The sequence below is a fragment of the Scyliorhinus torazame genome, chromosome 17 (genome assembly GCF_047496885.1).
Source record: "Scyliorhinus torazame isolate Kashiwa2021f chromosome 17, sScyTor2.1, whole genome shotgun sequence".
Taxonomy (NCBI): domain Eukaryota; kingdom Metazoa; phylum Chordata; class Chondrichthyes; order Carcharhiniformes; family Scyliorhinidae; genus Scyliorhinus; species Scyliorhinus torazame.
Genome location: NC_092723.1, coordinates 150742093 through 150756350, shown reverse-complemented (window position 1 = coordinate 150756350; position 14258 = coordinate 150742093). Strand labels below are relative to the sequence as shown.

The 14258-nt window shown below is 55.2% G+C and overlaps 1 protein-coding gene across 3 annotated transcripts in view; it reads right to left on the bottom strand.

The window, feature by feature from the left end:
• The window catches only part of mettl22 (methyltransferase 22, Kin17 lysine), a 101675-nt gene extending 89352 nt beyond the window's left edge, over nucleotides 1-12323 (bottom strand). Inside the window, exon 1 of one of the 3 annotated variants that reach the window (XM_072481269.1) lies at nucleotides 12239-12323. The gene's annotated coding sequence lies outside the window, so the exon portion shown is untranslated. Of the gene's footprint in view, nucleotides 1-12128; nucleotides 12148-12238 lie in introns of those variants that run through there. The other 2 variants (XM_072481275.1, XM_072481273.1) reach the window with 2 other exon arrangements.
• Between the last annotated feature and the right edge of the window lie 1935 nt (nucleotides 12324-14258).

Here is a 14258-nt window from a genome sequence, read left to right as displayed (position 1 = left end):
GCAGGAGGGTATCCAGCGCTGCTTCAGAGAGATTAAAGCGGACCTGCTAGAGCCGATGAAGGCTTCTATTTTTAAAAAATATATATATTTATTAAAGTTTTTTAACAACACAATTTTTTCCCCTTACAAACAATAACCCCCCCCCCCCCCCCCCCCCCCCCCCCGTAACAAAATAACACAAAATCGCACTGAGCAAGATATATACATGGCAAAATGGTATATTTACATAGCTTTATACACTGGCTCTCGCCCGCACGTGCCAGTTTCCCCCACCCTCCATGTTATCTCCCGCTCATCCATCCCCTCAAACAATCTCTCGTTTTCCCCCCCCCCCCCCCAAGGGTTGCTGCTGCTGCTGACCGATCTTCCTCTAACGCTCCATGAGGTAGGCTAGGAACGGTTGCCACCGCCTGTAGAACCCCTGCACAGAACCTCTCAAGGCAAACTTAATCCTCTCCAGCTTTATGAACCCAGCCATGTCGTTTATCCAGGCCTCCACGCTGGGGGGCTTCGCCTCCTTCCACATTAGCAAGATCCTTCGTCGGGCTACTAGGGACGCAAAGGCCTGAATGCCGGCCTCTTTCGCCTCCTGCACTCCTGGCTCATTCACTACTCCGAATATTGCTAGTCCCCAGCTTGGCTTGACCCGGACTTTCACCACCTGAGATATTGCTCCCGCCACTCCTCTCCAGAACCCCTCCAGTGCCGGGCATGACCAAAACATGTGGACATGGTTCGCCGGACTCCCTGAACACCTTCCACATCTGTCCTCTACCCCAAAGAACCTACTCAACCTCGCCCCCGTCAAGTGCGCTCTGTGAACCACCTTAAATTGTATCAGGCTGGGCCTGGCACATGAGGAGGAGGAATTAACCCTACCCAGGGCATCAGCCCACAAACCTTCCTCGATCTCCTCCCCAACTCCTCCTCCCATTTACCCTTCAACTCTTCTGCTAGGGCTTCCCCCTCTTCTTTCATCTCTTGGTGTATTGCCGAAACCTTGCCCTCCCCGACCCATACACCCGAGATCACCCTGTTTTGAATTTCCTGTGCCGAGAGCAACGGGAATTCCCTGACCTGTCGCCTCACAAAAGCCCTCACCTGCATATATCTAAATGCATTTCCCGGGGGTAACTCAAACTTCTCCTCCAGTGCCCCTAGGCTCGCAAATGTCCCGTCAATGAACAGGTCCCCCATTCTTCTAATCCCCGCCCGATGCCAGCCCTGGAACCCCCCGTCCATCTTCCCCGGGACAAACCGGTGGTTACCCCTGATCGGGGACCACACCGAGGCTCCCACTGCACCTCTGTGCCATCTCCACTGGCCCCAGATCCTTAACGTTGCCGCCACCACCGGGCTCATGGTATACTTTGATGGCGAGAGTGGCAGCGGTGCCATCACCAACGCCCCCAAGTTCGTTCCTTTACAGGACACCATCTCCAACCTCTTCCATGCCGCCCCTTCTCCCTCCATAACCCACTTGCGGATCATCGCCACATTTGCTGCCCAGTAGTAGCTCCCTAGGTTTGGCAGCGCCAGCCCTCCTCGGTCCCTACTGCGTTCCAGGAACCCTCTCCTTCCCCTCAGGGTCTTATTCGCCCACACGATGAAGGCTTCTATTGATAAGCTGCTGGAGACACAGACGGCCCAGGGGGTGGCGATCCGCGAGGCTCGACAAAAGATCTCCGACAACGACGGCGAGATCTTAGGCCTGGCGGTAAAGGTGGAGGCGCATGAGGCGCTCCACAAGAAATGGCAGGAGCGGTTCGAGGAGATGGAGAATCGGTCGAGGCGGAAGAATCTGTGGATTCTGGGTCTCCCGGAGGGGCTGGAGGGGCCGGACGTGGGGGCCTATGTGGTCACCATGTTGAACTCGCTGATGGGAGCGGGGTCCTTCCAGGGGCCCCTGGAGCTGGAAGGGGCCCGTAGAGAGCTGGCGAGGAGGCCCAAGGCTAACGAGCCTCCGTGGGCGGTGCTGGTGAGGTTCCATCGGTTCGTTGATCGGGAGTGTGTGCTCAGGTAGGCCAAGAAGGAGAGGAGCAGCAGGTGGGAGAACACGGAGGTTCGAATATACCAGGACTGGAATGCGGAGGTGGCGAAGAGGAGGGCGGGTACAATCGAGCGAAGGCGGTGCTGCACAGGAAGGGGGTGAAGTTTGGCATGTTGCAGCTGGCATGACTGTGGGTCACCTACAAGGACCGTCACCATTATTTTGAGTCTCCGGAGGAGGCGTGGGCCTTTGTTCAGGCCGAGAAGCTGGACACAGATTGAGGGTCGGGATGGGCGTTTGGGGACTGATGTGCAATCAATTACTCTCAAGACGAAGTGATTCATAACTGAAGGCTTTAATCTGCTAGAACTCTATCCCAGCAGCGTTGATGCAGAAAATGAAGGCTGCTGGGATGGCACCGGTTCTTATACTCCACCTCTCAGGGCGGAGCTACGTACATTAGCCAATGGTAGACTCCTGGGTCTAACCAATGGTCATCCACCTCTCAGGTACCGCAATACCTGGTATTACCACATTCACCCCCTGTCAAACAAGAGCCCGGCGGGGTGATGGCCAGCTTTAATACTCGCCTTTCGCATGGTATGATCAGGTATGGAGGTACCGTGATGTCGAGGGTATTAACAAAGTGTGCATAGTGCAGCAATCAGTCGATCGGGTGGCCTGGTCGTCCTTCTGGAGCGTCTGGGCTTCGGCGGTGATTCTGATGGGGGTCCCGGCGGTTGAGACTCCGGGAGCATGATGTCGTTCTCCCAGGCAGCTTCATCACCCCTAGGCGGCGCTGTTGGAGCAAAAGGTGGACAGGGGGGGAAGCGCCTGTAGGGGGCGTCGGTGTGTGGTCGGGCCTAGGCAGGAGTGGCGGGAGTACTGACCCTCCAGTTAGGTGCTGTGGGGAGGGTTGGGGTGTGGGCAATGGTTCGGGTGCGTGTGGGGTTCCGGCGGACGCAAGGTCCAGAAGGGAGACCGTGTCTTGGCGGCCGTCAGGGAACGCTACATAGGCATACTGGGGGTTGGCGTGCAGCAGGTGGACCCTCTCAACCAACGGGTCCGACTTGTGCGCCCTCACATGTTTCCGAAGCAGGATGGGTCCGGGTGTCGCTAGCCAGGTTGGGAGCGAGGTCCTGGAGGAGGACTTCCTCGGGAAAACAAGGAGACGTTCATGAGGTGTCTGATTTGTGGTTGTACAGAGCAGTGACCGGATGGAGTGGAGGGCCACTGGGAGGACTTCCTGCCAGCGGGAGACTGGGAGATTCCTGGACCGTAGGGCCAGCAGGACGGTCTTCCAGACCGTTCCGTTCTCCCTCTCTACCTGCCCGTTTCTCCGGGGGTTGTAACTTGTCGTCCTGCTCGAGGCGATGCCCTTGCTGAGCAGGAATTGCCGCAGTCCATCGCTCATAAAAGAGGACCCCCTATCATTGTGAATGTACGCAGGGAAACCGAACAGTGTAAAGATACCCTGGAGGGCCTTGATGGCGGTGGTTGCGGTCATGTCTGGGCAGCAGATGGCGAATGGGAACCGGGAGTACTCGTCAATCACGTTAAGGAAGTACGTGTTGCGGTCGGTGGAGGGGAGGGGGCCTTTGAAATCCATGCTGAGGCGTTCAAAGGGACGGGAAGCCTTTATCAGGTGCACCCTCAAGTGCGGTTTGCACTCCGCGCAGATTTGGCAGTCCCTGGTGACGGTCCTGACCTCCTCGATGGAGTAGGGCAGGTTGCGGGTCTTGATAAAATGAAAAAAACGAGTGACCCCCGGGTGGCAGAGGTCCTCGTGGAGGGATCATAGGCAGTCCACTTGTGCGGTGGCACATGTGCCGCGGGACAGGGCATCGGAAGGCTCGCTTAACTTCCCCGGACGGTACAAGATCTCGTAATTGTAGGTGGAGAGTTCTATCCTCCACCGCAAGATCTTGTCGTTCTTAATCTTGCCCCGCTGCGCATTATCGAACATGAAGGCGACCGACCGTTGGTCCGTGAGGATAGTGAATCTCCTGCCGGCCAGGTAATGCCTCCAGTGTCGCACAGCTTCTACTATGGCCTGGGCCTCCTTTTCGACCGAGAAGTGTCGAATTTCGGAAGCATGGAGGGTACGGGAGAAGAAAGCCACAGGCAGCCCACTTGGTTGAGGGTGGCCACCAGAGCTACGTCGGACGCATCGCTATCAACCTGTAAGGGGAGGGACTCGTCGATGGCGCGCATTGTGGCTTTTGCAATGTCTGCTTTGATGCGGCTGAAGGCCTGGCAGACCTCCGTCGACAGTGGGAAGGTTGTGGACTGGATCTGGGGTCGGGCTTTGTCTGCGTAGTTGGGGACCCACTGTGCGTAATAGCTGAAGAACCCAAGGCAGCGCTTTAGGGCCTTGGGGCAGTGAGGGAGGGGGAACTCCATGAGGGGGCGCATGCGCTCAGGGTCGGGGCCTATGACTCCACTTCGCATTACGTAGCCTAGAATGGCTAGACGGTCGGTGCTAAACACGCATTTATCTTTATTGTATGTCAGGTTAAGGATTTTCACGGTCTGGAGAAATTTGTGGAGGTTGGTGTCGTGGCCCTACTGGTCATGGCCGCAGATGGTGACGTAATCCAGATACGGGAACATTGCACAGAAGACCGAGACCCCGTTCGTGACACCGAAGGGAACCCTTAAAAAGTGATAGAGCCGCCAGTCTGCTTCGAAGGCAGTGTACTGGCGGTCACCATTACGGAGGGGTAGCTGGTGGTAGGCAGACTTGGGATCCACCGTGGAGAAAGCCTTGTATTGTGCGGCCCTGTTCACCAGGTCGGCTATACAGGGGAAAGGGTACGCATCCAGCTGCGTAAACCTGTTGATGGTCTGACTGTAGTCAATGACCATCCTATGTTTCTCCCCAGTCTTTACCACCACGACTTGAGCTCTCCAGGGACTGTTGCTCACTTTGATGACCCCTTCCCTCAGCAGCCTTTGGACCTCCGACCTGATAAAGGTCCGGTCCTGGGCACTGTACTGTCTGGTCCTGGTGGCGACGGGTTTGCAATCCGGGGTGAGGTTCGCAAACAGGGAAGGCGGGTCGACCTTAAGGGTCGCGAGGCCGCAGACAGTAAGGGGGGGTATAGGGCCGCCGAATTTAAAAGTCAGGCTTTGCAAATGGCACTGGAAATCCAGCCCAAGGAGGGTGGCTGCGCAGAGGTGCGGCAGGACGTACAGGCGGAAATTGCGGAATTCCCTGCCTTGGACAGTGAGGTTCGCTAGGCAGAACCCCTTTATCTCCACCGAGTGTGACCCGGAGGCCAGGGAGATCCTTTGAGTTATGGGATGGGTGACAAGAGAACAGTGCCTTACCGTGTCGGGGTGAACAAAGCTTTCCGTGCTCCCAGAGTCAATCAGGCAAGACGTCTCGTGGCTGTTGATGGAGATCGTCGTTGTAGCTGTTGCAAGCGCCCGGGCCGACTCTGTTCCAGAGTCACCGAGGCCAGCTAAAGTAATTGAGAGTTCTGGTCGGGCAGCATGTAGTCGGCTGTGCTGGGGCCTGGGGCCCCATCCAAGATGGCGTCACCCATGGGTTGCACATGGTGTCCGGGGATGAAGAAGATGGCAGCGGCGAGGGACAAAATGGCGGCGCCCACCTGTCCAGCGTGGTGTCCGGGGGGCAAAATGGTCGCACGTGGCCTTAGGATAGGGGGGGTGGCGGTGAGCGCTGGTTGGTCGGGGCCTGAAAGGGGGGTTCCCGATAGTCGCTGGAGACCACGGCCTGGCAGACCCCCACATAGTGGCCCTTCTTGCCGCACCCTTTGCAGGTGGCAGTGCGGGCCAGGCAGCGTGGGCGGGGATGATTCGCCTGCCCGCAGAAGAAACAGTGGTGTCCGGCAGCGTTAGCAGGCCGTCTCGCCGCGCAGGCTTTCGGGGTCAGGGGAAAGGTCTGAGGGGCTGCCTTTACGGGATGCCACGTAGCCCAGGGGGCCACCGCGTGATCGGGTGCAAAGGACAGCGCGTTTTTATAGGCAATGTCCATGGACCCTGCCAGGGCCCGTGCCTCTGTAAGTCCCAGAGTGTCCATTTCTAGGAGCCTTCGGCGGATACCGGGGGTGGTCATACCTGCCAGGAAAGCATCCCTGATCAAAAGTTCCGTGTGCTCGCTCCCCGAAACTGGCGGGCAGCCACAGTTTCGGCCCAGCACCAGCAGCGCCCGGTAGAAGTCTTCCAACGTTTCCTCAGGGCTTTGCCTCCTAGTCGCCAGCAGGTGACGAGTGTAGACCTGGTTCACAGGACTGATATAATGTCCTTCTAGCAGCTTGATCGCGGCAGCATAATTCTCCGCCTCCTCGATAAGAGGGTAGATCCCAGGGCTGACCCGTGAGCGTAGGAGATGCATCTTTTGTCCTTCCGTGGGGGTGTCGGCGGCCGTGTTGAGGTAGCCCTTGAAATACACCAGCCAATGTTTGAAAATAGCAGCAGAGTTGTCCGCGTGGGGGCTGAGCTGAAGGCACTCCGGTTTGATACGGAGATCCATCCTTCCAACTGAAGTTGTAGCAGATTAAATTGATGCGCAATCAATTACTCTCAAGACAAAGTGATTCATAACTGAAGGCTTTAATCTGCTAGAACTGTTCCCCAGCAGCTTCGATACAGAAAGTGAAGGCTGCTGGGACGGCACCGGTCCTTATACTCCGCCTCTCAGGGCGGAGCTACGTACATCAGCCAATGGTAGACTCCTGGGTCTAACCAATGGTCATCCACCTCTCAGGTACCGCAATACCTGGTATTACCACAGGGACTGCGGTTGATATGTTAATTTTTTTTGAGGGGGGGTGCCTTTGCTTTGCTCCTGGTTTCTCTTTCTCTGTGTTTTTCTCTTTCGGGTTGGTGAGGGTGGTTGGGGTGGGTTGGGCACTGTTTTGGTTGGGTTGGTCGGGGGGGGGGGGGGCTCATGGAGGGGGTTAGGTAAACGGAACAGTGGTGGTGGCCGGCGGTGAAATGGGGCCCCGCGGGGGAGGGGGAGGCCCGAGTCAGAGGTGAGGGGACTGGGCCTGTAAAAGGCTCTGCTTCAGAGGTGGCGGGGCCGGGTAGGTGGAAAGCACGGGCTTTTTCCCGCGCTGAAGACTGGAGGGGGCGGGGCTGGGGCGGGGAAGCGAGCGTTGTTTCCCACGCTTAGAATGGAAGGGGGAGAGCCTATGGATGGGGAACGGGAGAGGAGGGTGTGCCACACAATGGGAGGAGTCGAAGGAGAGGCGGGAGTGGCCGGGGTCAGCAGGAGTCAGCTGACTTGCGGAAGTGCAATGGGGGGAGTAAATCAGCTAGGATGGGTCCTAGCCCGGGGCGGGGCGGGGGGGGGGGGGGGGGATCGAGTTGCTGCTGCTATGGTCAAGGGGGAGCTGGAGCGAGTGGGGGAGGTCAAGACAGGGATATGCCGCCGTGGGGAACGGGCCGGGTGTGGGGTGCGGGCGCGTGGCTGGCCGAGGAGGGGTTATGGCTAGTTGGCAGGGAGGGGGGGCGGGTAGCCCCCTGATCCGGCTGATAACCTGGAATGTAAGGGGACTGAATGGGCCGGTTAAGCGGGCCCGCGTGTTCGCACACCTGAAGGGGCTCAAGGCGGATGTGGTTATGCTCCAGGAGATACACCTGAAGGTGGCAGACCAGGTAAGATTGAGGAAAGGGTGGGTAGGTCAGGTGTTTCACTCGGGGCTGGAAGCCAAAAATCGAGGGCTGGCGATCTTGGTGGGAAAGAAGGTACCATTCGAGGCGTCGAGCATTGTGGCAGATAATGGCGGTAGGTACGTAATGGTAAGTGGTAAGCTGCAAGGGGAGAGGGTGGTGCTGGTCAATGTGTATGTCCCGAATTGGGACGATGCGGGTTTTATGCGGTGTATGTTGGGTCGGATCCCAGACTTGGAAGTGGGGGGCCTGATAATGGGGGGAGACTTTAACACGGTGCTGGATCCGGCACTGGATCGCTACAGGTCTAGGACGGGTAGGAAGCCGGCAGCGGCTAGAGTGCTGAAGGGGATTTATGGACCAGATGGGAGGGGTGGACCCTTGGAGATTTGCAAGGCCGGGGGCTAGGGAATTTTCATTCTTCTCACATGTCCATAAGGCTTATTTCCGAATCGACTTTTTCATTTTGAGTGGGGCGCTGATAGCGGGACTAGAGGATACTGAGTATTCGGCAATAGCCATTTCAGACCACGCCCCGCATTGCGTGGACTTGGAGATGGGGGAGGAGAGAGACCAGCGCCCGTTGTGGCGCTTGGAGGTGGGGCTGTTGGCGGACGAGGAGGTGAGCGAGCGGGTCCAAGGAAGTATAGAGAGGTACTTGGAGACCAACGACAATGGGGAGGTCCGAGTGGGGATGGTATGGGAGGCACTGAAGTCAGTGGTGAGGGGAGAGCTGATCTCCATTAGGGCCCATAAGGAGCGGAGGGAGCGGGGGGAGAGGGAGAGGCTGGTGGGGGAGATGGTGAGGGTAGACAGGAGGTGTGCGGAGGTGCCCGAGGAAGGATTGTTGAAGAGGCGCAGCCTCCAGGCCGAATTCGACCTGGTGACCACCAGGAAGGCGGAGGTGCAGTGGAGGAAGCCCCAGGGGGCCCAGTATGGGGAAAAGGCAAGCCGGATGCTGGATCATCAGCTTCGGAAGCGGGACGCAGCTAGGGAGATCGGGGGAGTTAAGGACAGGGGAGGGAGCATGGTGCGGAGTGGGGTTGGCATCAATGGGGTCTTCAGGGACTTTTACGTGGAATTGTACCGATCCGAGCCCCCACGGGAGGAGGGAGGGATGGGCCGAATCCTGGACCAACTGTGGTTTCCAAAGGTGGAAGAGGGACTGGTGGCAGGATTGGGGGCTCCAATTGGGCTGGAGGAGCTGACCAAAGGGATAGGAAGCATGCAGGTGGGGAAGGCACTGGGGCCGGACGGTTTCCCGGTCGAATACTATTAAAAATATATGGACCTGTTAGGCCCGTTGCTAGCCAGGACCTTCAATGAGGCAAGGGAGGGGGGGGGGCCTTGCCCCCGACGATGTCCCGGGCACTGATCTCCTTGATCCTGAAGCGGGACAAGGATCCCCTGCAGTGTGGGTCTTACAAACCGATTTTGGTACTAAATGTAGATGCCAAGGTGCTGGCGAAGGTCTTAGCTTTGAGGATTGTGTGCCGGACATCATCCATGAAGGGGAGGCAGTTGAACGCGAATGTGCGGAGGCTTTTGAACGTTATCATGATGCCGGCGAGGGAGGGAGAGGCGGAGATAGTGGTGGCGATGGACGCTGAGAAAGCCTTCGATAGGGTAGAGGGGGGTAACTGTGGGAGGTGCTGAAGAGGTTCGGGTTTGGGGAGGGGTTTGTCAGGTGGGTTAGGCTGTTGTATGAGGTCCCGATGGCGAGTGTGGCCACAAACAGGAGGAGGTCCGAGTACTTTCGGTTGCATCGAGGGACGAGGCAGGGGTGTCCCCTGTCCCCCCTGCTCTTCGCACTGGCAATTGAACCCCTGGCTATGGCACTGAGGGAGTCAAGGAACTGGAGGGGGTTGGTGTGGGGTGGGGAGGAGCATAGGGTGTCGCTCTATGCGGACAACCTGCTGCTATATGTGGCGGATCCGGTGGGGGGAATGCCAGAGGTAATGAGGATTCTTAGGGAATTCGGGGATTTCTCGGGGTACAAGCTCAACATGGGGAAGAGCGAGCTGTTCGTGGTTCACCCATGGGGACCAGGAGAGGGGGATTGGCGAGCTCCCACTAAAAAGGGCGGAAAGGAGCTTCAGGTATTTGGGGGTCCAGGTGGCCAGGAGCTGGGGAGCCCTGCATAGGCTTAATTTTACAAGGCTGGTGGAGCAAATGGAGTTCAAGAGGTGGGACACGTTGCCGCTGTCCTTGGCGGGTAGGGTGCAGTCAGTCAAGATGACGGTGCTCCCAAGGTTTTTGTTCCTGTTCCAGTGCCTCCCCGTGTTTATCCCGAAGGCTTTTTTTAGGCGGGTTAACAGGAGTATAATGGGGTTTGTGTGGGCGCGAGGGAATCCGAGGGTGAGAAGGGTGTTCCTGGAGCGGAGTAGAGATAGGGGGGACTGGCGCTGCCCAACCTCTGTGGGTACTACTGGGCCGCCAATGCGACGATGGTGCGCAAGTGGGTGATGGAGGGGGTGGGGGCTGCATGGAGGAGGCTGGAGACGGCATCTTGTGTGGGTACGAGTCTGGGGGCGCTGGCAACGGCGCCGCTGCCGCTCCCTCCAAGGAGGTATACCACGAGCCCGGTAGTGGCGGCTGCCCTCAAAATCTGGGGGCAGTGGAGGCGGCATAGGGGGGAAGTTGGGGCCTCAGCGTGGACCCCAATACGGGGGAACCATCGGTTCGCCCCAGGGAGGGCAGGTAGAGGGTTTTCGGGGTGGCACAGGGCAGGGATACGAAAGCTGGGGGACCTGTTTGTGGACGGGAAATTCACGAGCCTGGGTGAGCTGGAGGAGAAGTACGGGCTCCCCCCCGGGGAATGCCTTCAGGTACTTACAGGTAAGGGCGTTTGCCAGACAGCAGGTGGTGGAATTCCCACGGCTACTGCCACACCCAGTACAGGACAGGGTGCTCTCGGGGGGGGGGGGGGTGGGTGGGAGTGGGGAAAATCACGGAAACTTACCAGGTGATGCAGGAGGAGGAGGAGGCCTCGGTGGTGGAGGTGAAAGGTAAGTGGGAGTAGGAGTTGGGAGAGGAGATTGAGGAAGGGACGTGGGTAGATGCCCTAGGGAGGGTGAACTCTTCCTCATCGTGCGCGAGGCTTAGCCTCATACAGTTTAAGGTGCTGCACAGGGCACACATGACCGGGATAAGGATGAACCGTTTTTTTGGGGGTGAGGACAGGTGTGTTAGGTGCTCAGGGAGCCCAGCAAATCACACCCATATGTTCTGGGCATGCCCAGCGCTGGAGGAATTTTGGAAGGGCATAGCGAGGACGGTGTCAGGGTGGTAGGATCCAGGGTCAAACCGGGCTGGGGGCTCACAATATTTGGGGTGGCAGAGGAGCCGGGAGTGCAGGAGGGGAAAGAGGCCGGTATTCTGGCCTTTGCGTTCCTGGTAGCCCGGCAAAGGATTCTTCTTCAGTGGAAGGATGCGAGGCCCCCAAGCGTGGAATCCTGTATCAACGATATGGCGGGGTTCATTAAATTGGAGAGGGTGAAATTCGCCTTGAGAGGGTCGGTACAAGGGTTCTTTAGGCAGTGGCAACCGTTCTTAGACTTCCTGGCAGAATGGTAGACATTGGTCAATGGCAGCAGCAACTCGGGGGGCGGGGGGGGTGGGGGGGGGTGGGGGGTTACTTTATTTCTGTTTTTGTTACTTACATTGGAGGGTCCAGGGGGGTGTATATACCAGTTGTGTTAAGTCGGGGTGTTAATGTTAATTTATTATTTATGTACAGGGGGGAGGGGGGGGGGGAGGGAGGGTTGCTTTTCTAGACCATGTTTTGTACTTAACCCTGTTGGGTTCCTTTTTCATTTTGTTATTGATATTTTCTGAAAACCTTAATACAAATTATTTTTAATAATAAAAAAAAAAAATTGAAAATGAGTTGGGCTATTTTCTAACAGCGAGGTGCAGAATGATTGATACCAAGGATTTGTTTTTGGGCTGGGGTTAGAGGGTGTATCCATATCCATATTTCCATGACCAAAACCCCAACTGTTGAAAACACCCTATTTAAACTGTTCATGCTGCTCTTTTTTGCTGTACACTGTGCAAATTTGAAATAAATCTGACACACCAGTATTACACCTCGGTGTCATCATTTATCAGTCATTTTCACACCAATTGTTACAACTTTAACAAGGCAGGTCAAGTTCAATAAATGAGGCATTGTGCAAATGACTGTCCAATAGTTCAATGTCCTAGCTAACAATAACCATCTAAATTATCATGAGAATGTCTATAAGTTAAATAATTGAAATGCATCATACACAGATGTGTATAGTACAAAATATTATACAAAATACTGTACATGTTCAGATCAGTTTAAAGTACTGATTCTGTAGTGTAAAGCTTCAGATTTTTACTGGTACATGTAATTTGGGCACTCGTAATTTACATTATATCGAGGTTCTTTGCTTCTGCAGTGAATAACCAAGATCAAGTTGTACAGCAATCCAACATGAGAAGAACTAGAAATCCTTTTCCTTACCAAATTAAAGACTGGTTCAGCAAAATGACACTGGAAATAATCAAGGGCTCAAACCTTCTGAGTTTAGTTGTTTCCTAGTCAACATTGATAGCTGAGATAAATCCACCAACCTTTTGAGGTGCCTTATTTCTGGGAATTCATATTCTCAGTCAGCAAGCAATGCCAGGGGCACTCACTGATTCCTCAACGGTATACTGTAAGCCAATAGCAGTGATGCTCACACATCCTCATTGCCATATAAGTAAGTATAGAGGTGCTAAATGGACAGATCTATTTGGGTCACAAGGAATGCGCAGACCGCAGCAGTGGTGCAAGCTTTGTAAACAATGGCAACCTAACAGATGAAGTTAGAGAGAGGTGCCGACTAGTAAATGAATTACAATTTATTACAGAGCTAGCTAACAGAATAGCAGGGACTTTTAAAAGTACCAGTCAAAACAGCAATTCTAAAATTACGTGGGTGGCATGGTAGCACTGTTGCTTCACAGCTCCAGGGTCCCAGGTTCGATTCCCAACTTGTCTGTGCGGAGTTTGCACATTCTCGCCGTGTTTGCGTGGGTTACCTTCGGGTGCTCCGGTTTCCTCCCACAGTCCAAAGATATACAGGTTTGGTGGACAGGCCATGCTAAATTGACCCTTAGTGTCCAAAAAGGTTAGGTCGGGTTACTGGGTTACGGGGATAGGGTGGAGGTGTGGGCTTAAGTGGGGTGCTCTTTCCAAAAACGGTGCAGACTTGATGGGCCGAATGGCCTCCTTCTGCACGGTAAATTCTATGATTCTATATCATGCACTTTTTCCCATAGCAGGAGATTCTACTTCACAATAAAAAATGTAACACACAATTGTCAAGGCTACTGAGTCTGCAGTGATTGAATGAATATATTTATGCATTTATGGCAAGGTATTCTGGAATTTGAGGGGCATTCTGTGGATTAAGTTCCACAATATTATTTTTCCAGGAAACTAAAAAAGTTGCATTGTAACATGCATTACATACCACCATACCTATATATTTATCTTATGTCTTTGTTTTTCAAAATCAAAGATGTGCAGCAAAATCGGAGGCAACATGCACTCGGCTGGAGAGAGGCACCTCACAGTTAGTGAACTGGTGAGAAGGGGGTCTGTGGGTTGTGGATTTGGAATCACCGAGGGTAAAAATGTTCTGGACCTGGGGTCTAGTAAAAATAAGATGGACACTTGGCCTAGTAATTGGATAGCCCCGTTTTAAGGGCACGGAGGCTAGCTATGATGCGACCATCAATTCACTCGAGACAAGAGTAAAAGTAAACCGTGGCTTTAATCAACTTAGAACAGTGCCTGCCTGCGACTGAAACAATACTGTGCGCCGCCTACAGGTCGACTGCTCTTTATACCCCCTCAAGGGGAGGAGCCATGGGCGGAGCCCTTACGTGTCCCAATATGTTCCCCTATGGATGATGCCATACAATGGCCCATAGGTGGAGCCCACAAGGGCAACAGCATAGCATAGATGCAAATACAAAGGCAAAGCATGGTACTGATACATTGGTGGATTATTGGTATAATATATTCACCACATTCACCCCCTGTTAAAAAAATGAAGTCTGGCAGGGGTGACGGGTTCATAAGTTCAGCCGGTCCGGCACACGGATCGTGCGCTGTGATCGGCGAAGCTCTGGCGTCGGTGCTGGCCCGGATGTCGTGCTCATCCATGCTGGCATCGGTACTGGGGGCGCTGGTGCGGGTACAGACATGGACTCCGGGAGCGTCTCTTCTGGAGCTTCATTCCTGTGCACCGATGAAGGGGGAATGGCGGGCGGGTGCCATAAAGGGGTGGGGGCGCTGATCATGGTAGGTTGGGCGGGATATAGTGGAGGAGCGGTGGTGGTGGTGGTGGTGGAACCGACAGTCGCCAGGTCCCGGAGGGAGACCGTATTTGGTCAGCCATCGGGGTGTTCGATATAAGCATACTGGGGGTTTGAGTGTAGGAGCTGGACCCTCTCTGCCAGAGGATCAGCCTTATGGCTCCTGACGGGTTTTCTGAGTAGGACTGGCCCGGTGTCTTCAGCCAGAATGGAAGCGAGGCCCCTGAGGTGGATCTCCTAGGGAAAAAAAATAGGCGGTCATGAGGGGTGTCGTTTGTGGCCG